Genomic DNA, 27920 nt, shown 5'->3' on the forward strand with positions numbered 1-27920 from the left:
TGTGGATATCTCTGTTATTTTGGGGGACTGTGGATATCACTGTTATTATGAGGGCACTGTGGATATCACTGTTATTATGGGACACTGTGGATATCACTATTATTATGGGGTACTGTGGATATCACTGTTATTATGGGAACACTGTGGGTAACACTGTTATTATGGGACACTGTGGATATCACTGTTATTATGAGGGAACTGTGGATATCACTGTTATTATGGGGACACTGTGGATATCACTGTTATTATGGGACACTGTGGATATCACTGTTATTATGGGACCCTGTGGATATCACTGTTATTAAGGGGGACTGTGGATATCGCTGTTATTATGGGGCACTGTGGATATCGCTGTTATTATGGGGGCACTGTGGATATCGCTGTTATTATGGGGCACTGTGGATATCGCTGTTATTATGGGGGCACTGTGGATATCGCTGTTATTATGGGGACACTGGATGTCACTGTTATTATGGGGGCACTGTGGATATCACTGTTATTATGGGGACACTGTGGATATCACTGTTATTATGGGGGCACTGTGCATATCACAGTTATTATGGGGACACTGTGGATATCGCTGTTATTATGGGGCACTGTGGATATCGCTGTTATTATGGGGGCACTGTGGATATCGCTGTTATTATGGGGCACTGTGGATATCGCTGTTATTATGGGGGCACTGTGGATATCGCTGTTATTATGGGGACACTGGATGTCACTGTTATTATGAGGGCACTTTGGATATCACTGTTATTATGGGGCACTGTGGATATCACTGTTATTATGGGGGCACTGTGGATATCACTGTTATTATGGGGACACTGTGGATATCACTGTTATTATGGGGGCACTGTGCATATCACTGTTATTATGGGGACACTGTGGATATCACTGTTATTATGGGGACACTGTGGATATCACTGTTAGTATGGGGGCACTGTGGATATCACAGTTATTTTGGGGACACTGTGGATATCACTGTTATTATGGGGGCACTGTGGATATCACTGTTATTATGGGGCACTGTGGACATCACTGTTATTATGGGACACTGTGGATATCACTGTTATTATGGGACACTGTGGATATCACTGTTATTATGGGGGACTGTGGATATCGCTGTTATTATGGGGCACTGTGGATATCGCTGTTTTTATCGGGACACTGTGGATATCACTGTTATTATGGGGGGCACTGCGGATATCACTGTTATTATGGGGACACTGGATGTCACTGTTATTATGGGGGCACTGTGGATATCACTGTTATTATGGGGCACTGTGGATATCACTGTTATTATGAGGGCACTGTGGATATCGCTGTTATTATGGGGCACTGTGGATATTGCTGTTATTATGGGGGCACTGTGGATATCGTTGTTATTATGGGGACACTGGATGTCACTGTTATTATGAGGGCACTTTGGATATCACTGTTATTATGGGGCACTGTGGATATCACTGTTATTATGGGGGCACTGTGGATATCACTGTTATTATGGGGACACTGTGGATATCACTGCTATTATGGGGGCACTGTGCATATCACTGTTATTATGGGGACATTGTGGATATCACTGTAATTATGGGGACACTGTGGATATCACTGTTAGTATGGGGGCACTGTGGATATCACAGTTATTTTGGGGACACTGTGGATATCACTGTTATTATGGGGGCACTGTGGATATCACTGTTATTATGGGGCACTGTGGACATCACTGTTATTATGGGACACTGTGGATATCACTGTTATTATGGGACACTGTGGATATCACTGTTATTATGGGGGACTGTGGATATCGCTGTTATTATGGGGCACTGTGGATATCGCTGTTTTTATCGGGACACTGTGGATATCACTGTTATTATGGGGGCACTGCGGATATCACTGTTATTATGGGGACACTGGATGTCACTGTTATTATGGGGGCACTGTGGATATCACTGTTATTATGGGGCACTGTGGATATCACTGTTATTATGGGGGCACTGTGGATATCACTGTTATTATGGGGACACTGTGGATATCACTGTTATTATGGGGGCACTGTGGATATGACTGTTATTATGGGGCACTGTGGATATCGCTGTTATTATGAGGGCACTGTAAATATCACTGTTATTATGGGGACACTGTGGATATCACTGTTATTATGGGGGCACTGTGGATATCACTGTTATTATGGGGAACTGTGGATATCACTGTTATTATGGGGACACTGTGGATATCACTGTTACTATGGGGGCACTGTGGATATCACTGTTATTATGGGGCACTGTGGATATCACTTTTATTATGGGGCACTGTGGATATCACTGTTATTATGGGACACTGTGGATATCACTGTTATTATGGGGGCACTGTGGATATCACTGTTATTATGGGGAACTGTGGATATCACTGTTATTATGGGGACACTGTGGATATCACTGTTATTATGGGGGCACTGTGGATATCACTGTTATTATGGGGCACTGTGGATATCACTTTTATTATGGGGCACTGTGGATATCACTGTTATTATGGGACACTGTGGATATCACTGTTATTATGGGGACATTGAGGATATCTCTGTTATTATGGGACACTGTGGATATCACTGTTATTATGGGGGCATTGTGGATATCACTGTTATTATGGGACACTGTGGATATCACTGTTATTATGGGACACTGTGGATATCACTGTTATTATGGGGGCACTGCGGATATCACTGTTATTATGGGGACACTGGATATCATTGTTATTATGGGGGCACTGTGGATATCACTGTTATTATGGGGCACTGTGGATATCACTGTTATTATGGGGGCACTGTGCATATCACAGTTATTATGGGGACACTGTGGATATCACTGTTATTATGGGGACACTGTGGATATCACTGTTAGTATGGGGGCACTGTGAATATCACTGTTATTATGGGGGCACTGTGGATATCACTGTTATTATGGGGGCACTGTGGATATCACTGTTCTTATAGGACACTGTGAATATCACTGTTATTATGGGACACTGTGGATATCACTGTTATTATGGGGACACTGTGGATATCACTGTTATTATGGGGGCACTGTGGATATCACTGTTATTATGGGGGCACTGTGGATATCACTGGTATTATGGGACACTGTGGATATCACTGTTATTTTGTGACACTGTGGATATCACTGTTATTATGGGGACACTGTGGATATCACTGCTATTATGGGGGCACTGTGTATATCACTCTTATCATGGGGCACTGTGGATATCACTGTTATCATGGGGCACTGTGGATATCACTGTTATTATGGGGGCACTGTGGATATCACTGTTATTATGGGACACTGTGGATATCACTGTTATTATGGGACACTGTGGATATCACTGTTATTATGGGACACTGTGGATATCGCTGTTATTATGGGGCACTGTGGATATCGCTGTTATTATGGGGACACTGTGGATATCGCTGTTATTATGGGGGCACTGTGGATATCGCTGTTATTATGGGGGCACTGTGGATATCACTGTTGTTATGGGGACACTGTGGATATGACAGTTATTATGGGGGCACTGTGGATATCACTGTTATTATGGGGCACTGTGGATATCACTGTTATTATGGGGGCACTGTGCACATCACAGTTATTATGGGGACACTGTGGATATCACTGTTATTATGGGGACACTGTGGATATCACTGTTAGTATGGGGGCACTGTGGATATCACTGTTATTATGGGGACACTGTGGATATCACTGTTATTATGGGGGCACTGTGGATATCACTATTATGGGGGCACTGTGGATATCACTGTTATTATGGGGGCACTGTGGATATCACTGTTATTATAGGACACTGTGAATATCACTGTTATTATGGGACACTGTGGATATCACTGTTATTATGGGGACACTGTGGATATCACTGTTATTATGGGGGCACTGTGGATATCACTGTTATTATGGGGGCACTGTGGATATCACTGGTATTATGGGACACTGTGGATATCACTCTTATTTTGCGACACTGTGGATATCACTGTTATTATGGGGACACTGTGGATATCACTGCTATTATGGGGGCACTGTGGATATCACTGTTATTATGGGGTACTGTGGATATCACTGTTATGATGGGGCACTGTGGATATCACTGTTATTATGGGGGCACTGTGGATATCACTGTTATTATGGGACACTGTGGATATCGCTGTTATTATGGGACACTGTGGATATCGCTGTTATTATGGGGGACTGTGGATATCGCTGTTATTATGGGGCACTGTGGATATCGCTGTTATTATGGGGACACTGTGGATATCGCTGTTATTATGGGGGCACTGTCGATATCACTGTTGTTATGGGGACACTGTGGATATGACAGTTATTATGGGGACACTGTGGATATCACTGTTAGTATGGGGGCACTGTGGATATCACTGTTATTATGGGGACACTGTGGATATCACTGTTATTATGGGGGTATTGTGGATATCACTGTTATTATGGGGCACTGTGGATATCACTGTTATTATGGGGCACTGTGGCTATCACTGTTATTATGGGGCACTGTGGATATCACTGTTATTATGGAGGCACTGTGGATATCACTGTTATTATGGGACACTGTGGATATCACTGTTATTATGAGGCACTGTGGATATCACTGTTATTATGGGGGCACTGTGGATATCACTGTTATTATGGGGACACTGTGGATATCACTGTTATTATGGGGGTACTGTGGATATCACTGTTATTATGGGGCACTGTGGATATCACTGTTATTATGGGGCACTGTGGATAATACTGTTATTATGGGGGCACAGTGGATATCACTGTTATTATGGGACACTGTGGATATCACTGTTATTATGAGGCACTGTGGATATCACTGTTATTATGGGGGCACTGTGGATATCACTGTTATTATGGGGCACTGTGGATATCACTGTTATTATGGGGGCACTGTGGATATCACTGTTATTATGGGACACTGTGGATATCACTGTTATTATGGGACACTGTGGATATCACTGTTATTATGGGACACTGTGGATATCACTGTTATTATGGGGGCACTGTGGATATCACTGTTATTATGGGGACACTGTGGATATCACTGTTATTATGGGACACTGTGGATATCACTGTTATTATGGGGGCACTGTGGATATCGCTGTTATTATGGGGCACTGTGGATATCGCTGTTATTATGGAGCACTGTGGATATCGCTGTTATTATGGGGCACTGTGGATATCACTGTTATTATGGGGACACTGTGGATATCACTGTTATTATGGGGACACGGTGGATATCACTGTTATTATAGGAACACTGTGGATATCAATGTTACTATGGGGGTATCTACAGTTATGGACAAATGTATTGACACCCCTGCAGTTCTGTCAGATAATACTCAGTATCTTCCTAAAAATGATTGCAATCACAAATTCTTTGGTATTATTATCTTCATTTACAGTAATTTGTCTTCAATGAAAAAACACAAAAGAGAATGAAGCAAAAAGCAAAACATTGATCATTTCACACAAAACTCCAAAAATGGGCCAGACAAAAGTATTTGCACCCTCAGCCTAATACTTGATTGCACAACCTTTAGCCAAAATAACTGCGACCAACTGCTTCCGGTAACCATCAAGGAGTTTCTTACAATGCTCTGCTGGAATTTTAGACCATTCTTCTTTGGCAAACTGCTCCAGGCCCCTGATATTTGAAGGGTGCCTTCTCCAAGCTGCCATTTTTAGATCTCTCCACAGGTCTTCTATGGGATCCAGGTCTGGACTCATTGCTGGCCACCTTAGAAGTCTCCAGTGCTTTCTCTCAAACCATTTTCTAGTGCTTTTTGAAGTGTGTTTTGGGTCATTGTCCTTCTGGAAGACCCATGAACTCTGAGGGAGACCTATCTTTCTCACACTGGGCCCTACATTATGCTGCAAAATTTGTTGGTAGTCTTCTGACTTCATAATGCCATGCACACGGTCAAGCAGTCCAGTGCCAGAGGCAGCAAAGCAACCCCAAAACATCAGGGAACCTCAGCCATGTTTGACTGTAGGGACAGTGTTCTTTTCTTTCAATGCCTCTTTTTTTCTCCTGTAAACTCTATGTTGATGCCTTTGCCCAAAAAGCTCTATTTTTGTCTCATCTGACCAGAGAACATTCTTCCAAAACGTTTTAGGCTTTTTCAGGTAAGTTTTGGCAAACTCCAGCCTGGCTTTTTTATGTCTCGGGGTAAGAAGTGGGGTCTTCCTGGGTCTCCTACCATACAGTCACTTTTCATTCAGACGCCGACGGATAGTACGGGTTGACACTGTTGTACCCTCGGACTGCAGGGCAGCTTGAACTTGTTTGGATGTTAGTCGAGGTTCTTTATCCAACATCCGCACAATCTTGCGTTGAAATCTCTTGTCAATTTTTCTTTTCCGTCCACATCTAGGGAGGTTAGCCACAGTGCTATGGGCTTTAAACTTCTTGATGACACTGCGCACGGTAGACACAGGAACATTCAGGTCTTTGGAGATGGACTTGTAGCCTTGAGATTGCTTATGCTTCCTCACAATTTGGTTTCTCAAGTCCTCAGACAGTTGTTTGGTCTTCTTTCTTTTCTCCATGCTCAATGTGGTACACACAAGGACACAGGACAGAGGTTGAGTCAACTTTAATCCATGTCAACTGGCTGCAAGTGTGATTTAGTTATTGCCAACACCTGTTAGGTGCCACAGGTAAGTTACAGGTGCTGTTAATTACACAAATTAGAGAAGCATCACATGATTTCTCGAACAGTGCCAATACTTTTGTCCACCCTCTTTTTTATGTTTGGTGTGGAATTATATCCAATTTGGCTTTAGGACAATTCTTTTTGTGTTTTTTCATTTAAGACAAATTAAATGAAGATAATAATACCAAAGAATTTGTGTTTGCAATCATTTTCAGGAAGAAACTGAGTATTATCTGACAGAATTGCAGGGGTGTCAATACTTTTGGCCACAACTGTAGGAGGCTGGGGGGGGTCTGTTCATGTAGGGTCGGTGGCCGAGCTGGGGGGGTGGTCCCTCTTCTAACCGTGCAGAGACGAAACAGAGACAAGATGGAGACAGATTCTGGGTGCAACAGGTCCAAGCTTTATTCACTCGCTGTCCGCCTGACAGCCTCACAGCACTCCGCAATTTTCCTCAAGGCTCTCCGGTTACCATACATCACAGAATACCGTACTTTCGCCAGGGACGTATATATACGTACCGTCCTTTTACTCTTGTTGACACTTTTGACAGATTCGTCACTGTAGCCGCCTTAGGCCCATAAACCAACAGTAATTTCACTGGTCACAACGTCTTTCTTAACACGGTATCCGTAACCTCTGTGTCTCGTCTATTTTGCGGTATTCCTGTCAGGACCACCCCCCTGACGTTCTCTCTCCTCAGTCCCCCTGGTTTGGATTCTCTTCACAGCGCACAGACTGTCACAGTCCTCCTGTCACTGGAGCTCCACCTGGGGACTGGAACTTTCTGGAACCCTCCCTCAGTATTTATAGCTCTCCCGGTCCCCTGTCACTGTAACTCCGCCCCCCATGACCAACGGTTTCTAAAGCCCTAAGCTGATGTCAAGTCCTTTGCTCACACTCCTCCCTGCCATCTAATGGTCAACCCAAGGTACTGCACGTCACCTACACTTTCCTAGCTGTTTCCCCACTGTAGTAACTGACACCTGTCTAAACTGTGCAAACCTATCTTTCTCTATACTGACACGTCCGTCCATCAGGTCACCTTCCCTACATTCACAGGAAACAGATACAGATGAATATAAGGGTGAAGCCGGCAGGTTCTTACTTCACTATTGTTTCAAGTTAGTGAATAAAAGTTGAAAGAACTTTAGGTCACCTGATCTGAGAATGTCACATGACCTGAAGGTATTGGCAGCATAGACCAGTAAAACAGGAGCAGAGATGTCACAGGCAAGTGTACAGGGGCCACTAGAGGGATAATAGTACTGTGTATGGGGGTGTTTTGCAGTATATATGATAGGGGCACTGTTACAATAGTGTGTGTGGAGGTATCACAATATTTATATAGGGCTGTGGGGGATCATGAGACGTTTTTTGTACTGTGTGTGGGGGTCTGTGTGGTCATGAGGGGTTCAGTACCATGTGTGGCAGGGGTTCAGTACTGTGTGGGGCCATGAGAGGAGTTTGGTACCGTGAGGGTCCATTAGAGGGGTTCGGTACTGTGTGGGGCCATGAGAGGGGTTCAGTACTGTGTGGGAACACTAATGAGTCTGTGGAGTTGATAAGTCTAGCCCTGTCAGCCAGAGACCCGGTAGATATGGACAGTGACTGTGACATTGTCCAGATCACTTCTTGCGATTTCCTTTATGTCGTTCACACATTCCCGGCATCTTATTACATTCCCGGCATCTTATTACACACACCACCCTGTACTAGTGCCTCATATATTGTCCCACACTCCTCTCCTCTACATGACATCTACCGGAAACACAGCCAGTTTCCTCCATCCTTTCAGTTTCCAGCTTGAAAAAAAGTTTTCACAGAGGAGATAAAAAACAACCTTTCCTGTGTGAAGATTCCAACAGAGCTGTATTCACAATTCTGCTCGCTGTCATTATGATTGCTTCAGGTAGTTTCTTTCTAATCTCCCACAATGCATAGTGGTCATTTATGCATTGAAGCTGCAGATGTAGCACAGTAGCTAAGCCTGTAATATTACTATTATAATTTATATTAGTCACCTCCAGAGCTGCACTCACACTCTACTTTCTCTTTTTATTGCTTTTTGCCTGTCATTTGCAGTACCTTTTTCCACCACCTAGACAGCAATGCAACAGTCCCCCTTCACTCACTAAATCAGTTTTTATATCAAATCCTGATGTTTGCAGCACAAAATCTTTAGACAAAAGTGTCGTCCAGACCTATTGTGCACCTTTATTTAATCTGCAAGGATAAATCTACACTACAGATACATTTTACAAGTGATTGGTACAATTCCTTTAAGAAGCTAAAAAAGAAGCATCATTAGAAATTATGGTTATCACTAAGCGTATCACGACCACAGAAAGGGAGACGGATGTCCTGCTCTTGTTCCAAGAACAACCTGCTGGCGGAGACGGTGACAGACAGGCAGGCAGCTCCGCGGTCGTCTATGGTGACCCTGCCATTATTAAGAACTAATCTTCCAAAGTGCGGCAGCTGCGGTACAACGGAGGTTACTGCGCCCTCCTCGGTCATCTTGTCCCAAATTACATTCATTTCATCCTGGAAAAGATATTCTCATAATAGAAAACTACTGAAAATTTACATAATTGCAAGATGGGCCATGCTGGTATAACCTGGGTACCTTCTGTATATAATTATATAGAGTGCCTTGTGAAAGTATTCGGCCCCCTGTAACTTTTCAACCTTTTCCCACATATCATGCTTCAAACATAAAGATACCACATGTAAATTTTTGGTGAAGAATCAACAACAAGTGGGACACAATTGTGAAGTTGAATGAAATTTATTGGTTATTTTAAATTTTTGTGGAAATTCAAAAACTGAAAAGTGGCGCGTGCAATATTATTCGGCCCCTTTACTTTCAGTGCAGCAAACTCACTCCAGAAGATCACTGTGGATCTCTGAATGATCCAATGTTGTCCTAAATGACTAATGATGATAAATATAATCCACCTGTGCATAAACAAGTCTCCGTATAAATACACCTGCTCTGTGATAGTCTCAGGGTTCTGTTTGAAGCACAGAGAGCATCATGAAGACCAAGGAACACAACAGGCAGGTCCGTGATACTGTTGTGGAGAAGTTTAGAGCCGGATTTGGATACAAAATGATTTCCAAGACTTTAAACATCCCAAGGAGCACTGTGCAAGCGATCATATTGAAATGGAAGGAGTATCATACCACTGCAAATCTACCAAGAGCCTGCCGTCCCTCGAAACTTTCATCTCAAACAAGGAGAAGACTGATCAGAGATGCAGCCAAGAGGCCCATGATCACTCTGGATGAACTGCAGAGATCTACAACAGAGGTGGGACAGTCTGTTCATAGGACAACAATCAGTCGTACACTGCAAAAATCTGGCCTTTATGGAAGAGTGGCAAGAAGAAAGCCATTTCTCAAAGATATCCATAAAAAGTGTTGTTTAAAGTTTACAACAAGCCACCTGGGAGACACCAAACATGTGGAAGAAGGTGCTCTGGTCACATGAAACCAAAATCGAACTTTTTGGCAACAATGCCAAATGATATGTTTGGCATAAAGGCAACACAGCTCATTACCCTGAACACACCATCCCCACTGTCAAACATGGTGGTAGCATCATGGATTGGGCCTGCTTTTCTTCAACAGAGACAGGGAAGATGGTTAAAATTGATGGGAAGATTAATGGAGCCAAATACAGGACCATTCTTGAAGAAAACCTGTTGGAGTCTGCAAAAGACCTGAGACTGGGACAGAGATTTGTCTTCCAACAAGACAATGATCCCAAACATAAAGCAAAATCTACAATGGAATGGTTCACAAATAAACATATCCAGGTGTTAGAATGGTCAAGTCAAAGTCCAGACCTGAATCCAAGGCACTGTATGTACAGCTGGTATAACCTGGGTACCTTCTGTATATAATTATATATGTACAGCTGGCATAACTTGGGTATCTCCTGTATATAATTATATATGTATATAATTATATATGCACAGCTGGTATAACATGGGTAACTCCTGTATATCATTATACATGTACAGCTGGTATAACCTGGGCATCTCCTTTACATACTTATACATGTACAGCTGGTATAATCTGGGAACCTCCTGTATATAGTTATATATGTACAGCTGGTATAATGTGGGCATCTCCTGTTTACAATTATATATGTACAGCTGGTATAACCTGGGCATCTATTGTATGTAATTATATATGTATTGCTGGTATAGTTTGGGCATCTTCTGTATATAGTTATATATGTACAGCCGGTATAACCTGGGCATCTCAAATATATAATATATGTATAGCTGGTATAATCTGGGCATCTCAAATATATAATTATATATGTACAGCTGGTATAATCTGGGCATCTCAAATATATAATTATATATGCACAGCTGGTATAACCTGGGAATCTCCTGTATATAATTATACATGTACAGCTGGTATAACCTGGACATCTCCTGTATATAATTATATATTTACAGCTGGTATAACCTGGGCATCTTCTGTATACAATTTTATATGTACAGCTTGTATAATCTGGACATCTCCTGTATAGAATTATATATGTGCAGCTGGTATAACCTGGGCATCTTGTGTATACAATTATGTATATACAGCTAGTAAAACCTGGGCATCTCCTGTTTATAATTATATATGTACAGCTGGTATAACCTTGGCATCTCCTGTATATAATTATACATGTACAGCTGATATAACCTGGGCATCTTCTGTATACAGTAACTCTTGGTGTGCAGCTGGTATATCCTGGGCATTTCCTGTGTATAATTATATATGTAGAGCTGGTATAACCTGAGCATCTCCTGTATATAATTATATATATATATATATACACTCACTGGCCACTTTATTAGGTACACCTGTCCAACTGTGTGTTAAGACTTAATTTCTAATCAGCCAATCACATGGCGGCAACTCAGTGCATTTAGGCATGTAGACATGGTCAAGACAATCTCCTGCAGTTCAAACCGAGCATCAGTATGGGGAAGAAAGGTGATTTGAGTGCCTTTGAACGTGGCATGATTGTTGGTGCCAGAAGGGCTGGTCTGAGTATTTCAGAAACTGCTGATCTACTGGGATTTTCACGCACAACCATCTCTAGGGTTTACAGAGAATGGTCCGAAAAAGAAAAAAAATCCAGTGAGCGGCAGTTCTGTGGCCGGAAATGCCTTGTTGATGCCAGAGGTCAGAGGAGAATGGGCAGACTGGTTCGAGCTGATAGAAAGGCAACAGTGACTCAAATTGCCACCCGTTACAACCAAGGTAGGCAGAAGAGCATCTCTGAACGCACAGTGCGTCGAACTTTGAGGCAGATGGGCTACAGCAGCAGAAGACCACACTGGGTACCACTCCTCTCAGCTAAGAACAGGCATCTGATGGCTACTTTCAGCAGGATAATGCGCCATGTCATAAAGCTCGAATCATCTCAGATTGGTTTCTTGAACATGACAATGAGTTCACTGTACTCAAATGGCCTCCTCAGTCACCAGATCTCAATCCAATAGAGCATCTTTGGGATGTGGTGGAACGGGAGATTCGCATCAGGGATGTGCAGCCGACAAATCTGCGCCAACTGTGTGATGCCATCATGTCAATATGGTCCAAAATCTCTGAGGAATGCTTCCAGCACCTTGTTGAATCTCTGCCACGAAGAATTGAGGCAGTTCTGAAGGCAAAAGGGGGTCCAACCCCTTACTAGCATGGTGTACCTAATAAAGTGGCCAGTGAGTGTATATATATATATATATATATACAGCTGGTATAACCTGAGCATCTCCTGTGTATAATTATATATGTACAGCTTGTATAACCTGGGTATGTTCTGTATATAATTATATATGTACAGCTGGTATATCCTTGGCATTTCCTGTGTATAATTATATATGTACAGCTGGTATAACCTGGGCATCTCCTGTGTATTATTATATATGGGTGTCACGGTGGCCTTGCAGCGTTGGAGTCCTGGTTTCAAATCCCACCAAGGACATCTGCAAGGAGTTTGTATGTTCTCCCCGTGTTTGCGTGGGTTTCCTCCGCGTTCACCGGTTTCCTCCCACATTCCAAACACATACTGATAGGGAATTTAGATTGTGAGCCCCATCGGGGACAGTGCCAATAATGTCTGTATTGCGCTGTGGAATTAGTGGCGCTATATAAATGAGTAAAAATAAATAAATATGTACAGTCGATATAACTTGGGCATGTTCTCTATATAATTATATATATACGGCTGGTATAATCTGGCCATCTTCTGTATGCAGTAGCTGTCGGTGTGCAGCTGGTATAACCTGGGCATGGAGAGCAGATGACATTGTCTCTGAGTTCTTTCTTTTCATTTCCCTGTGACATTCAGAAAGAATTCTCCATGCTGTTAATATTGGTGGCTCAGGTTATAGAGGAGCGTCCTATGACCTGATCTTGTAAGGGGGTGAACAGGAATAACGTCATCGGACAGAAATACGCTCTGGAGCCTGAACTACCGGGGCCGTCGCCACTGTTGCAGGGGGATGACTTGTCTGAGGTGCCTGACTTGACTGGGCGGGAAGAGCTCGAGCACATGACTGAACGGGGCGTGGGGGGCTTAACCTTTTAAGCCGGGAAGGGGAGAGACTTGGCGGGAAGGCGACTACAGAGCAAGACGAAGGTTGACTCCCTCTCCTCTACTAGCGCCACTGACGTTAGCCTTTCTCAGAATGTACTCCTCTCGAGCACTCTATGCAGTGCCTCCCCACGTACGGAACCTGTAACGGGTAGTGTAGCCGACTTACCAACTTTCCCTGGATGTTGTGGCTCTGCACAAGGCCTTGTCTTACCTGCGGCCTGTACTGCATCGTGCTACTGGCGAGTTGCGTCACACTTCAACAACCCACAACAGGAACTTTACCCCGAGTTCAACGGACCCAAGTTCAAAGGACCCCAGCTCAACGACCCCAAGAGCAACAAATTGGGATACTTCGGCACGGTCAGGAGACAGTGCATCTCGTTCTTATGCCACAGAGCCAAGGACTTTGTTCACGGACTGCTACGCAGTCGGGAACTGTTCCAACCGTTCTCCAATAAGATCTTCAAGTGATAAGTCTTTATCTTCACCTTTTACTTCTTGTTGTGTATTCTTGTATATATCACTGCCTGTCTCAACACCTCCCTGCACGGACATATTTGATAATTATTTAGTAAATTTTGTTAACCCCTTCTCTGCCTCCGGCTGTTCACTGCATCCGACGAACCTTTACAATCTCAAAAATGACAGGCTCTGATTGGCCACGTGTTCTGTGCACAGTTGTAGACCCTGGACTTCATGCTTCTTAAAGGGAAATTGCACAGTAAATTGTATAGAGGTCTATAATGAAGTAACCCCGGTGGGCAGCCATACTGCGGGGCCGTCATTAACATTGCCGCTTCCTGTCCAGCGGTCTCAAATTTGACAACCTGCCTCTTAGTAATCACCGTTTCTAAAGTAAAAAAGTCCCGGACGCTGAGATATGTGGAGCTGTTTGCTGCTTCTGGGTGAAGCTTTATTTTGAGTCCCTGATTTGTCAGTCAGGAAAGACCATTGTAACGGGGTCTTCTGTGCTGTAATACCACTTCACATTACCACCCCGTTTCTCAGGAGGTCCACTCTGCTTTTCCTCACTTCTGAATGAAGGACGCTGGTTCGAAAGGCTTTGTAACATGGGAACATATAAAAGATCACTGCTTCTCCACGTATTTCCAGTGTGACAACATTTTACTCATCGGTCTCAGAATATATATACATACAGAGGGCAGGACAATAAATGTGTGTCGGGCCAGTAGATAACAGGCTCCAATTAAGACACCAGATGTACATTACAGTAGCCGTGGGATTTACAAAGGTGGGGGGAGGTCAGAAGTGGGATATCTCGCTTACCTCTGCCCAGGGGGGCAGCCGGTCGGTTGCTGCATTAAGGGCATACATCTCACATTACACTTATCATACATGCATCTTCTATTCGGGGTGCTGGGGGGTTCTGTAACAACCATGATCACTCACCACCATGTTCCACCCCTGTCACATGACCAGCTTCTAACAACCCCCAATATCTCAGTTCCTGTGTCTCCTAAATGTGTGATATGGAGGAAATCGAGGCCTCAAGACTTACTGCAGATGTATTTGACTTTTTCGGTTTTGATCAGTTACCCTTTAATGTTTAATCTTTTCCTAACTCTGTTTAACTCCTTCCTATTCTGTTTCCCTTCCATTTGCTGTCCGGCCCATTCCCTCCCCCCTTTAACCCTTTCATGACATTCTTCACACAACAGCTTTACATTTCCTAAGCCTGGAAGAAATGTGAAAATTGGCTTTAGCGCACGCAGACAAGACGGGAGGGAGGCCTTGAGGGAAGAGTATGTTTTCTTCCATCTATGTGCAATGAAATCGCCATGGCAACTGACGAGTCTGCGTGAACTCGACTCCTCCTTTTTTTTTTATTTACAACCTTTTTGCCTTTGCTAGACAATATACACAAAGACCGTAGTACCTTATTCAGGATTTTCAGATCAGGGTTATCAGTATTTTACTAAAGCAAGTGTAATATTAATCAATTTCTTACATATAATGATATAAGACCCCTTAGTTTTGAGCTTATATTCCAAATGGCCTGGCATTGTCCACTGGAAATTGGCCCGGCATCCAACTGAAAAAGACTTTTGGGAAGAGCATTGCCTAGGATTCATGTTTGTCAGCCAATCAGTGTTGAAGATGATTCTCAACGAAATGCTGATTGGCAAAGCAACCAATAGTAGACAACAAGACCATTCTCAGGATGTTAGTCCTTTTCTGCTGGACACCAGGTGAAGTATACAGTCCAAGTCTTGTTGAGAAATCTGTTGTTTTATAATTAAAGGATTATTAATGATTGACAAAATATTTCCCAAAAAAGATCCCTGAGTCACCCTGATTTTTTTTTTTAGGGGGTCGGACAGCCCCTAGAATTAGGCCTAGCATACTACTGAAAAAGACTTTTGAAAAAAGAATTTGTCTTTGACCCAGGAGATCATATTATCGCAGTGTGGTAAGGAATATTTCTTGAATTTGTTCCTTTTAAGGAAAAAAAAATTACCCCTTCGAGTGCCACAATGAATAATTCACGCAGGTACAAGCGAGAACGTCATATTGAAAGCAACAACATCGAATTGTTATACAATCCGCTGCTACAGGCACAGATATCCCACTTTTATCCCCAACTGTGACCATTTTTTTTAAATTTTTGTTACTCTGCTCTCGGTAAAGTCTCAGGACGTTAGGGCTGGGTGACTTAGAGCTGGGTGGTGTCCACCATCATGAGGCCAGAAACAGCATAGCCTCAAATATTGCATCTGATTTCAAAATTTATAGCATTAAAAAAAAAAAAATATATTGGGGAAAATCCTGGTTAAACGGAAATCTGCCTAATTATTGTGCTGTAAAATTATAAATTGGTGACCACCATCGGTACATAAAAAGAACTTTTTTTCCATTTTTAATTCTAAGTTGAAAAATTTGAAAAACAAAAAAATACAACAAAATTCTGTAAAATGTTACAGAAAATAAGCTCTGGGTGAAATCATTCCCTACTTTGCTCAGGAAAAAAAAATCACACTTTTAAAATCAGTTTTAATTCTAATTTAAAAAAAATAAACAAAATTATTAAAAAATGAAAAATTCTGAAAAATTAAAATTCAACATTTTTAGTTTTTTTTATTTTTTTATCTTCCATCTCCCCGCTCCATCCCCACTTCATTTCATGTTATTTCAGTTCTTAACCCCCCCTTGTGAAGTTGTTTTACACGATCGGGTGGGAGGAGGGAATCCCAGGCGTCATTGGTATTCTATGATCCAACTCTCCAAAATGCAGTTTCTGAAGCCTTCCAGTCTCCTGTCAGTTTCTTCCAAACATCCGTCTGCTTTTACTTTCTTCTTGTCCTTTTAACCTGCTCCACACAAAGTTCTAACTTTCAGGCTGTGAACCAGCTTTGCTCCCATAGACTTCATCCCAAGTTCTCCCCCTCCCCCCCCCTTTAAATGGAATGGAATGTCCGGAAGGCTGACAGCTTTATGCAAAATTTCTGTGGGGAGCAAACAAAAGGAGTAATGGAGAGGGGGTGCACTTGGGTTGGAGCAAACAATAGTGCTTTTTATCTCCATGTTCCCCAGGACCGTGAACTACTGGGTATGTAAGGATTGGACGCCAGTCAAAGTACAAAAAGGCTCCGTTAAAATATAACACTGAAAGATTTAGTTGTATTGGGTTACAGTAAAACATACACAGTTTAAAAAAGTCTTGAATGGATGGGAATTCTTGGGGGATGAGGGCATCTGTGATGCCAATATTTGTCTTTAGGTTCATAAATTGATTTGAAACTATATGACTTGACGGATTGGTAAGACCCGTTGGTGGTGTCAAACTAGTGTGAGGATGGTGTCGATGGTGTGGGAAGAACCCGCTCTCTTTGGTTCTCCTGGTAGCAGTGGCAATTGGAGAAACAGTGGAGTCCTAATGGTGCCAGGAAATACCCTAGGGTGATGTGAGTGACAAATCCAACTATCAGTGTTGTTGGGTTTAGGTGTGGTGAGAAAAACTCGTGGTACAATGAAGTGAGATGAGCATACCAAGATGAGTCCTCATGGCTTCCTGAGCCACCTTGGAGATCCATAAGTAAGAGGTTTGGCTACGGCTTGGGGGATGCACCTATATATGGCAGTGCTTTTTGTTGTGTCTGTAACCACCCATCAATGGTTTGGGGCAACCTCCCATCAATGGCGCTCCTTCTAGCGTCCAGAGAAACCTCTCAGTGGTGTGCTGGAAATAACCCATTATTGACACTTATATTAGTGTCAAGAGAAACCTGTCTTTGATTTGGGGGAGCCACCCATCGATGGCACTCCTATTAGTGTCCAGAGAAGCCCCTCAATGGTTTGGGGGAACCACCCATCAATGGCGCTCCTACTAGTGTCCAGAGAATTTCCAGAGAAACACCTTGATGGTTTGGGGGAACCATCCATCGCTGGTGCTCCTATTAGTGTCCAGAGAAGTCCCTCAATGGTTTTGGGCAACCATCCATCAATGGCGCTCCTACTAGTGTCCAGAAAAACACCTCAATGGTTTGGGGGAACCACCCATTCATGGCGCTCCTATTAGTGTCCAGAGAGCCCCTCAATGGTTTTGGGCAACCATCCATCAATGGCGCTCCTACTAGTGTCCAGAAAAACACCTCGATGGTTTGGGGGAACCACCCATTCATGGCGCTCCTATTAGTGTCCAGTGAAGCCCCTCAACGGTTTTGGGCAACCATCCATCAATGGCGCTCCTACTAGTGTCCAGAAAAACACCTCGATGGTTTGGGGGAACAACCCATCAGTGGCGCTCCTGTTAGTGTCCAGAACCACTCATTAGTGGCTTAGGGAAACACCCATTCATTTTATTCCTTGCATCCCTATACACAGAGTTCCCTCATTCTCCATATTTCCTCCTGCTACTTCCTGAATGGGATGTGCCCTCATTCAGAGATTTGGTGTGATGTTTGCCTCCAGTCATTTTCTATGTGATGATGGAGATTTTACAGCGATCTAAAAGCATTTTGCCTCCCTCCTCCTCTCCTGTCTCACCGAGCCCCATAGTATTCAGGTCAAAGCAAAAATCTGCAGAACATGAGTCAGCCGACTGTCTCCAACAGATGGGCTGACACAAGGCATAGCGCTGATGGGCTGAGCATGTAAGCTTCTCAATGTAAAGCCCCATCCGAAAGTGGTACAGGGATGGAGCCACCCACCAGTGTCACTGCATCCTGAGACATCTCTATTCCACTGATCACTGCATGGAGATTACACAGACCTGACCCGTCCCAACCCCATTAAATCAACCCACTGCAGCCTGTGATTGCTGAATATTATATAACCGTATTGACTATCTCCACTCCACATTATAAAGATTTAGACCTTACAGAGTAATATTGCTGCCCCATAAACAAATCTAACTACTATAATACTGCTCCTATGTACAAGGATATAACTACTATAATACTGCCCCTATGTACAAGAATATAACTACTATAATATGGCTCCTATGTACCAGAATATAGCAACTATAATACTGCCACCTATGTACAAGAATATAACTACTATAATACTGCCCCTATGTACAAGAATATAACTACTATAATACTGCCCCTATGTACAAGAATATAACTACTATAATACTGCCCCTATGTACAAGAATATAACTACTATAATACTGCCCTCTATGTTCAAGAATATAACTACCATAATACTGCCCCTATATATGTATATAACTACTATAATACTGTTCCTATGTACAAGAATATAACTACTATATTACTGACCCTATGTACAAGAATATAACTACTATACTACTGCTCCAATGTACAAGAATATAACTACTATATTGCTGCCCTTATATACTTGAATGTGACTACTATAATACTGCTCCCTATGTACAAGAATATAACTACTCTAATACTGCACCTATGTACAATAATATAACTATTATAATACTGCTCCCTATGTACAAGAATATAACTACTATAATACCGCCCCATATACAAGAATATAACTACTATAATACTGCATCTATGTACAAGAATATAACTACTATAATACTGCCCCTATGTACAGGAATATAACTACTATAATACTGCTCCTATGTACAAGAACATAACTACTATAATACTGCACCTATGTACAAGAATATAACTACTATAACACTGCTCCCTATGTACAAGAATATAACTAATCTAATACTGCACCTATGTACAATAATATAACTACTATAATACTGCTCCTATGTAAAAGAACATAACTACTATAATACTGCTCCTATGTACAAGAACATAACTACTATAATACTACCCTTATGTACAAGAATATAACTACTATAATACTGCACCTATGTACAATAATATAACTACTATAATACTGCTCCTATGTACAAGAACATAACTACTATAATACTGCCCCCCTATGTACATGAATATAACTACTATAATATTGCACCTATGTACAATAATATAACTACTATAATACTGCCGCTATATACAAGAACATAACTACTATAATACTGCCCCCTATGTACAAGAATATAACAACTACAATGTATAATACTGCCCCTATGGGAAATAATATAACTACTACACTTCTCCATTTTTAAAGGATATAGCTACTATATAGAATGCACATGGATACAATAAGATTTAACATTTTCCTTATCTCCATTTACTTGTTTGTTCTTTTCTCATATGTGACATTTTTCTCTATATGGAATCTGCAAGGTTTTCCCCCATTTCTGCAACTGGATAAATGATTGACACATTTTTTTACGTCTGATACTTTAGTCATGTCGAAAGCTGCATTCACCATCACTACTGTAATCTCAGAGCACTGAAAAGTAGACACCCTCTTAACAGGGGGTTTGATTAATATTATGCATGCTTGCTATGTATTGAAGCATTTGCTTTACACGTGCCCATGGAAGTCCTAAATATTGCCCTTCTCTGATGTGCCAATGAGACCTTAATCCCCCACCCAGGACTAACAACTCCAGTTTTGTAGCACCTGTAGCACTGCAGACAGTTTTACAGATGCAGCAGCGTGGATCCAACAGAGAAATGATCTTTATTAACTGGAGCTGTTTGTGGACCCCATAGCAGTGCCATAATCTGACATTTTACTGTACCTATCGGGTTAGCTTGGTGATTTTGGGATTAATAATTTAAGACTCACTATTTCATTTTATGTGGTAAGTAAGGAGTTAATACTGAGGCGGGCCTCTCCATCTGTGGAAACATTTTTTTCATTTGTGGATACAGAAGTTAGAGTGGGGTAGACAGTCTTTTTTATACAGGAAGTAAAATCTGTTCAGCTACTCTCACATCTGACCTTCACTTCCTTCTTTTTTCCAAATCTACACAAAGCATTTTGGATTTTTTTTTTGGTGTGCAGCTTGTCTTTTGTCGGTCAGACATGTAAGGACAAATGGGCCATTTGAAACTGATTTCATAAATTTTTTAGCAATATGAAAGGGAGTAGAAATATGCAGCTCTTCTGAAATACTCTGTATGACTGGTTGATTCCATTGCGCTCCTCACAACTGAACACTGCGCCTGTCATGTATAGCCCTCTCCTCAATCATATCAGTGCACTCGCCTCCTAACATACTCTGTGCTGCTGTGGGCCTTGCACCTTTTACATCAGTCTATGACTTTCCGCTTGTTTCTGTCCTGGTCTTCAAATCACAACACTGTCTTGATTAACCATCAGCTGGGTATGAACATCTCGGTGTCATAGCCTGTTGGAAGTTGTCTTCATTCCCCTCCTCACGTCATGACATTGTCACATGCTGCCCTATCCTCAGTAACATGAGGTACTGTGCCACCTACAAGTAGATTTGAACATTACTCTCCTGAAATACTTTGAGCTGCTCTGTCTCACTTGAAGGGTACCTCCATGACAAACCCAAAAAAGTTTGGTCGGAGTGCAGTAAACCCCAATAATCCAATATACCCTGACATCAAGTGTCGAACTGAGGTGTCTGGGCCCACAGGGGGAATTGGCCATAGGGGCCCACCCTACAGCTATATACAAATATCTGTAAGTCATTATCCCTGTTATAGTGAAGCAATGACTGTAAAACACGGGCGGCTCCTGGACATCTACTGTGTGCCCCCATGACTGGAATGTACAATTACGGTAGTTTACATTAAAGAGTTCTGTGGTTAAAACACACTGATCCATGGGCTCCACAGGATAGTTGATAACTGATCGGAAGATTGCAGAACTTTTATCTCTGACAGGACACTTTTATCCCCATTTTAAAATGGAGCGGCAGGTGGGATGTCTGACCACAGCTCCATTCATTCTCTTTGAGGCTTACAGAAAAAAACAAATGCAGCCTCTTAGGGAATGAATGGATCAGTGGTCAAGTCACACATCCAGTCTAATAGAAAGCCCCACATTCTGCCGATTGTGTCCCAGCAGTCGGACCCCCACCAATCAATACATTATCACTAATCCTGTGGAGAGGTGATTACTTGTTTTTACTTGAAAATCCCTGTAAGTACATCTTGTTCTAAGTATTTAATCACTAATGGAAATAAAGAATATTCTCCTAATTAAAATGAGAGAACAAATGACCACCATACACCACAAAATCCACTATACCAAGACCAATAATACCACATAGAAAAGACAAGCACTGCCACACTGTGACCAGACTACATATTTCCACCACATAGTGACTGAATAATACCACATACAAGGGAGAAATACAGCCACACAGTGATTAGACCACATATTACCACCACATAGTGACTGAATAATACCATATACAAGGGTCAAATACCCCCATATCATGACCAGACCAGATAGGGACTGAATAATACCACATACAGGGATAAATACCGCCAGTGACATCACATACACAGTGGTGTAGGAAGTTGAGATAGGGAAAGATGTTTGGTGGTGTTCTCACACATGGAAGAAAAAGCCGTATTTTTCTAATTCTGGGCAGCCCCTTTAAGAACTAAATTTATGAAGCTACAACACTGACAACTATTGTCATTTGTTGCGATAAGTCCTACATTCAAATTATGGGTGATTTCTATTTAAATTGCCCCAATTCATTAATTTGAGGGGTGTGGATTGCCCCCTATGGTGGTTTTTCTTTTTGTGTAAGGTATGACAGAATATGACCATGACATACCTCATGAATAGGTCAGGAGTTACTTTACAGCTTTGTAATTAATTAATTACTTTCTTAAAGGTACAGCGCCCACAAAATCGGTCATGGAGAAGTGGACTCCCATCTTCTCCCCATGACTTGTTTCTTCCTGTGCTGAAATCCTAAATTCTGTCTGGCAGTGGGACAATCGGTCTGGCTTCCTGTGTAACCAAGCATTATCTCTACAAGGCTGGCCTGCTAATGTTTCACTGAAGGAAGCTGGATGCCTTTAATTCATTCGGTTCCAATGCCTGATTTAACGCTTTATCACCGGCCCAGCTGCAGCTGCCTCAGGGACACAAAACGCCTCTGTCAGAATATTTTGGGACCCTGAAGGAGAGAGAGAATTTGTGACATCCTCCCGCGAAAAGAAATGAAGTTGAATTTTCCCACAGCAACAGAAGGAGTCACATTTTTTAGTCTTACAGAACGCATTATTCTTGTGGGACAATATATGCCGCTGTCGCTTTGTGGCGCACAATATGCCACCGTCACTTTGGAGCACAATACAGTGGCGCAAAGTATAACGCTGTCACTTTGTGGAACACAATACGCCGTCGTCACTTTGTGGCACACGATACACCGCCGTCACTTTGTGGCACACGAGACACCACTGTCACTTTGTGGAACATGATTTGCTGCCATCACTGTGTATCGCACGATATGCCGCCGTCACTGTGTATCGCACGATACACCGCCGTTATTTTGTGGCACATGATACGTTGCCATCACTTTGCGGCGCACGATATGCTGCTGTCACTTTGTGGTGCACAATATGCCGCTGTCACTTTGTGGTGCACGACACTCCACTGTCACTATGTGGCACATGACACGCCGCTGTCACTTTGTGGCACACGACACGCCACCATCACTTTGTGGCACATGGCACACCGCCATCACTTTGTGTCACGCGATACGATGATATCACTTTGCACTGCACGATATGCTGCCGTCACTTTGTGGCGCACAATACGCCGCCGTCACTTTGTGATGCACAAAACGCCACAGTCACTATGTGGCACAGGACACCCCGCCGTCACTTTGTGGCACACAATACACCACGTCACTTTGTGGCACATGGCACACCACCGTCACTTTGTGTCATGCGATACAATGACATCACTTTGCACTGCACGATATGCTGCCGTCACTTTGTGGCACACAATACGCTGCCGTCACTTTGTGATGCACAAAACGCCACAGTCACTATGTGGCACAGGACACACCGCTGTCACTATGTGGCACACGACATGCCACCGTTGCATTGTGGCGCACGACACGCCACTGTCACTCTGTGGCACACGATACACCACCGTCACTTTGTGGCACATGGCACGCCGCCATCACTTTGTAGGACACAATACACCGCCGTTACTTTGTGGCACACAATACACCTCCGTCACTTTGTGGCACATGGCACACCGCTGTCACTTTGTGGCAAACGATACGCCGCCGTCACTTTGTGGCGCACAATATACTGCTGTCATTTTATGGCACACGATACGCCGTTGTTACTTTGTGGCACATGATGCACCACCGTCACTTTGTGGCACACTATATGCTGCTGTCACTTTTTGGCACACTATACATCGCGATCACTCTGTGACACACGATACGCCACTGTCACTTTGTGGCACCCTATACACCGCCGTCACTTTGTGGCACACGATACGCCGCCGTCACTTTATGGCCCACGATGCGCCTCTGTCACTCTGTGGCACACGACACACCTCTGTCACTTTGTGGCACACTATACGCCGACATCACTTTGTGGCACACTATACACTGCCGTCTCTCTGTGACACACGATACACCACCGTCACTTTTTACACAACTCCACCGTCTAATTTCTTCCTGCCGAGGCTCCATAAATCACAAAACAGCTCATCTGTGAGAAGACAATGCCTAGTGCCAAGTAAAGGGACTGAATGTTGGGACCCCATAAAATGCAAAGAGTGGAGGACTTTGGAGGACCCTGCACATCCTTCCATTATGTAAACAACCCATTGAAGTTAACATGTAAATTGTAATGCTTTGTTTCTCCTGTGATGGTGCTACAGGGAAATTAAGCATTTACTGCCAGGTTTCTCATTGATCGTGAGGGTTCACTGTGATCAACCTATCATCGACGACCTATCATATAGGGATTATATGAAGTGGAGACAGTGATGTAGAGCCCTGGTGTAACTATTATTAGTTCCCTCTATCCTGGGCACAGGCTTCATTAAGTGACTGAGAAGAAACAGATGTTGGGAGAGGAGGAGCAGCAGGACTTCAGCTACTGTGCCCCCCTGGGGCCTTTATTGGGAAGTCCAGACCTAAAAAAGCTACATATGTATATATATATACAGCTAAAACTCTGCCACTGTTTAGAGAGCATCTTTGCACTGTTAGTGGAGGCATTGGTAGTGAAGGAACTGTGTTTAGTACTGTTTATAGGGAAACATTGGCACCATTTATGGACGTTTGGGTCAGACTCTGTTAACGGATTTATGGTAACTATGAATACTTATGGGGGTGTAGATGTATGCCTGGCATAGTTTACAGGCAACTTTATCACTGTTAGTGGAGGCATTGTTTTTGAAAGCACTGTGCCTGACACTGTTTATGGGGCACTAGGATGGATACTGTTTTATGAAACCATTGTGGCACTGATGCAGAAAATACTGTCTCACACTGTGTTTGGGCCACCCTGATAATGTTTATGGGGGCCCATTCACAATGATAGTGGAAAATTGTTAATAAAGGCAATGTGTCTGGAACTGGTTATTGGGAGACGGGCATTTTTTGAAGTGTGTCTGGCACTGTTCATAGGTCAATATCTCAGACTCTGTTTATGGGGGCACATTGACATTGTGCAAGGATGAAATGGGACTGACACTTCTTATAGGACATCCTGTCACTTTATAGGGCCACTTTAGCACTGTTAGTACTCATCATGGGTTGGTGATGGCACTGTTCATAGGGTTCTAGAGCTAATGCTCTATAGAAATGGTGGCATTGTGTCCATTGGTTTGGGTTGCCCGTTACATGACCATTTCGGAGTATCATGACTTGGACACATACTAGTGTCTGGTGCTAGCTATGGATGTCATGTAAGGAAACCGGAAATGCCAATATTCCTAGTAACAATTCTTAAACCAATGCCCCCACTGAACATATGTCAGCCGTCATGGGGGTGGATTTTTACCTTTTTCCTGCCTTGGCTATCCATTAAATAACATACAGAGAGTGACCTCTCCTGTAATACAAAATTATACTAGGACTCATAGTCCTACAGTCACTGGAGAGCTACCGTCTGACCATGACTGGCTCCACCACAACCCAGGAGCTAACAGTCCTAATTAAATTGCTGCTATGCTTTATAAGGTCTACCCTGTGGCTATAGATCTCCTTCCCCTTTAAGCGTGTTGTATTTTGTGCATATTTTACAGCTGGATCATGCACGCTGCATGCCATTACCCTGTCTAATATTTATGAGTAGCGCATTTTACATCCACCGTGTTGCCGGGTAATGTATTTGATGTTGCGTGGAATGATCAGCCACTCGTGTGCGAGCGTGACTCTGCCAGATCAGACTGAGCGTGCTGTAATACACCGGAGAGTCCATTGTATTTCATGTTCTCAGCTTATAGGAAGTGGATTTGTCAGCCTGCCCTGTGCTATTTCTCCCTATCCCACGCCCAAACTTCCGAATGTGACTCAGGGCACCCAACTCTGTAGCAGGAGGCTACAGAGGACCAGAACTGAAACAAGAGGATGGGTGGGAGCTCGTTAGTGGTGAACTTATTAACTATTAACATCTAAAACCCTGCTTATCGTCACAAATAATTTAGGCTTTACTTTGCTACCTACAGAATAGTCATCTATATCGGCATCAGATTCAACGTCGTCGATATATTTAAATGTAAAGTGCTGCGGAATATGTCGGTGCTATAGAAATAAAATTTATTATTATTATTATATTGGTATATAAATGGAAACCTCATCGATATATCGGTTTTAGACGAACACATCGATAACAGATCCAAAAGAAACATCATCAATAAAGGGCAGACTCTTCAGAAATTGGATGGATGAGAAAAGGAACGCTGAACTCTTTCCTTTAGTCATAGTCCTCCAAAGTTTATCGGATGTCTCGGGGTGTAACTCAGGGTATCTGGCACCACTTTGCTGCCTACAGAAACATAGTCTATATATCAGCATCAGACTGGATAGAAATGTCATCGCTATATTGGTAGAAGACTTATCAGGGATATCATTTATACATCACTTTTAGATCAAACGGAAACGTCTTTGATATCCGACTAAATGGAAACTTCATCGATTTATTGGTTTTAGACTCATCACACAAACTATATGGATGACAATAAGAAGCATTAAACTCTTTTCCTTCAAAAAGTTCTCTCATCCCAAAACATCTCCGCGAGATCTCACAAGAGTTTTTCCATCTCGTTTCCAATTATCCACACCCAGGATGATAGACCGTACCCAAAATTCCCAGGCTTGTCAACTCTTTCACAGAAGGCAGCTCCAAGGCAAAGTTTACTTACTGGCTACTTACAGGAAAAGACCAAGCTCTACCACCTAAAATGTTCAAATGAAGATATCTATTTTTTTAGAATAGGAAGTAGAGATGTGAAAAGCTGGTTTATGCCAATGCTGTCCTGCCTGTGCCACTCCCAACACACCCCTTTCATGTCGCCATCCCTTGCCCTGGTTTCCTCATAGTAACCCTTGCCTAAACCCACTGAACGTCCCTCAAGAGGTATATCGGTCCTACCGTATACTTGGTATCAAGCCGATAAAGTGATTTTATGGTATTTCAGGTCGGTGATAACTTCTTCAGCCTAGACCTGGACCAAGTCCTCTCTGTACTTTACGACACGATTGGAAGCTTGGCTCTTCTAGAAGACTAGCGTTTTTCTCTATATTTGATGCCAGCCAGGGTGGATGTGGCAGAGCTGATAGATCCTCTTGCTGCTGCTGCTGCTGCTGTTGTCTGCAAAGAAATTCCCTTCCCCTACAGACAGAACTGATTTCAATGTGGTCTCACTCACTCCACCCTTTGTACTGAGTGATGTCACATTGTGCGTGTGGATGTGTGTGAGGGAGCCAGGGAATGAGAGACAGAAAGCTACAGATGTATTCCTATTAATGACTACACACCCATTGTATGCAGGCAGCGAACGAGGGGAAATGGACAATTTTACATGGGGGGTGTAATTTATTTAATTACTAGAAATCGGGATCATGTAGGGTTAATATCCTATACTTTGCATTGCAACTTAGGCTTCTAGTTTGCATTAACAGGATGCTGAGTAGTGAAGCTCTTTGTATAGTATATGTCTAGTGAAGAATGTTACTGGTAGTGTGGACTCGCAATCTGATCTGCGTAATTGCGGGGTCCCGACATTACACTGAATTGTTGTCAGCTCTCATAT

At 42.8% G+C, this 27920-nt stretch overlaps 1 protein-coding gene across 1 annotated transcript in view; it reads right to left on the minus strand.

Annotated features, from left to right (window-relative positions):
- The window catches only part of PEA15 (proliferation and apoptosis adaptor protein 15), a 68477-nt gene extending 40903 nt beyond the window's left edge, over positions 1–27574 (minus strand). The window contains exon 1 of the mRNA XM_073567019.1: positions 27260–27574. The gene's annotated coding sequence lies outside the window, so the exon portion shown is untranslated. The remainder of the gene's footprint in view (positions 1–27259) is intronic.
- Between the last annotated feature and the right edge of the window lie 346 nt (positions 27575–27920).

The sequence above is a fragment of the Dendrobates tinctorius genome, unplaced genomic scaffold (genome assembly GCF_039654945.1).
Source record: "Dendrobates tinctorius isolate UK_male_01 unplaced genomic scaffold, ASM3965494v1 ptg000019l, whole genome shotgun sequence".
Lineage (NCBI taxonomy): Eukaryota > Metazoa > Chordata > Amphibia > Anura > Dendrobatidae > Dendrobates > Dendrobates tinctorius.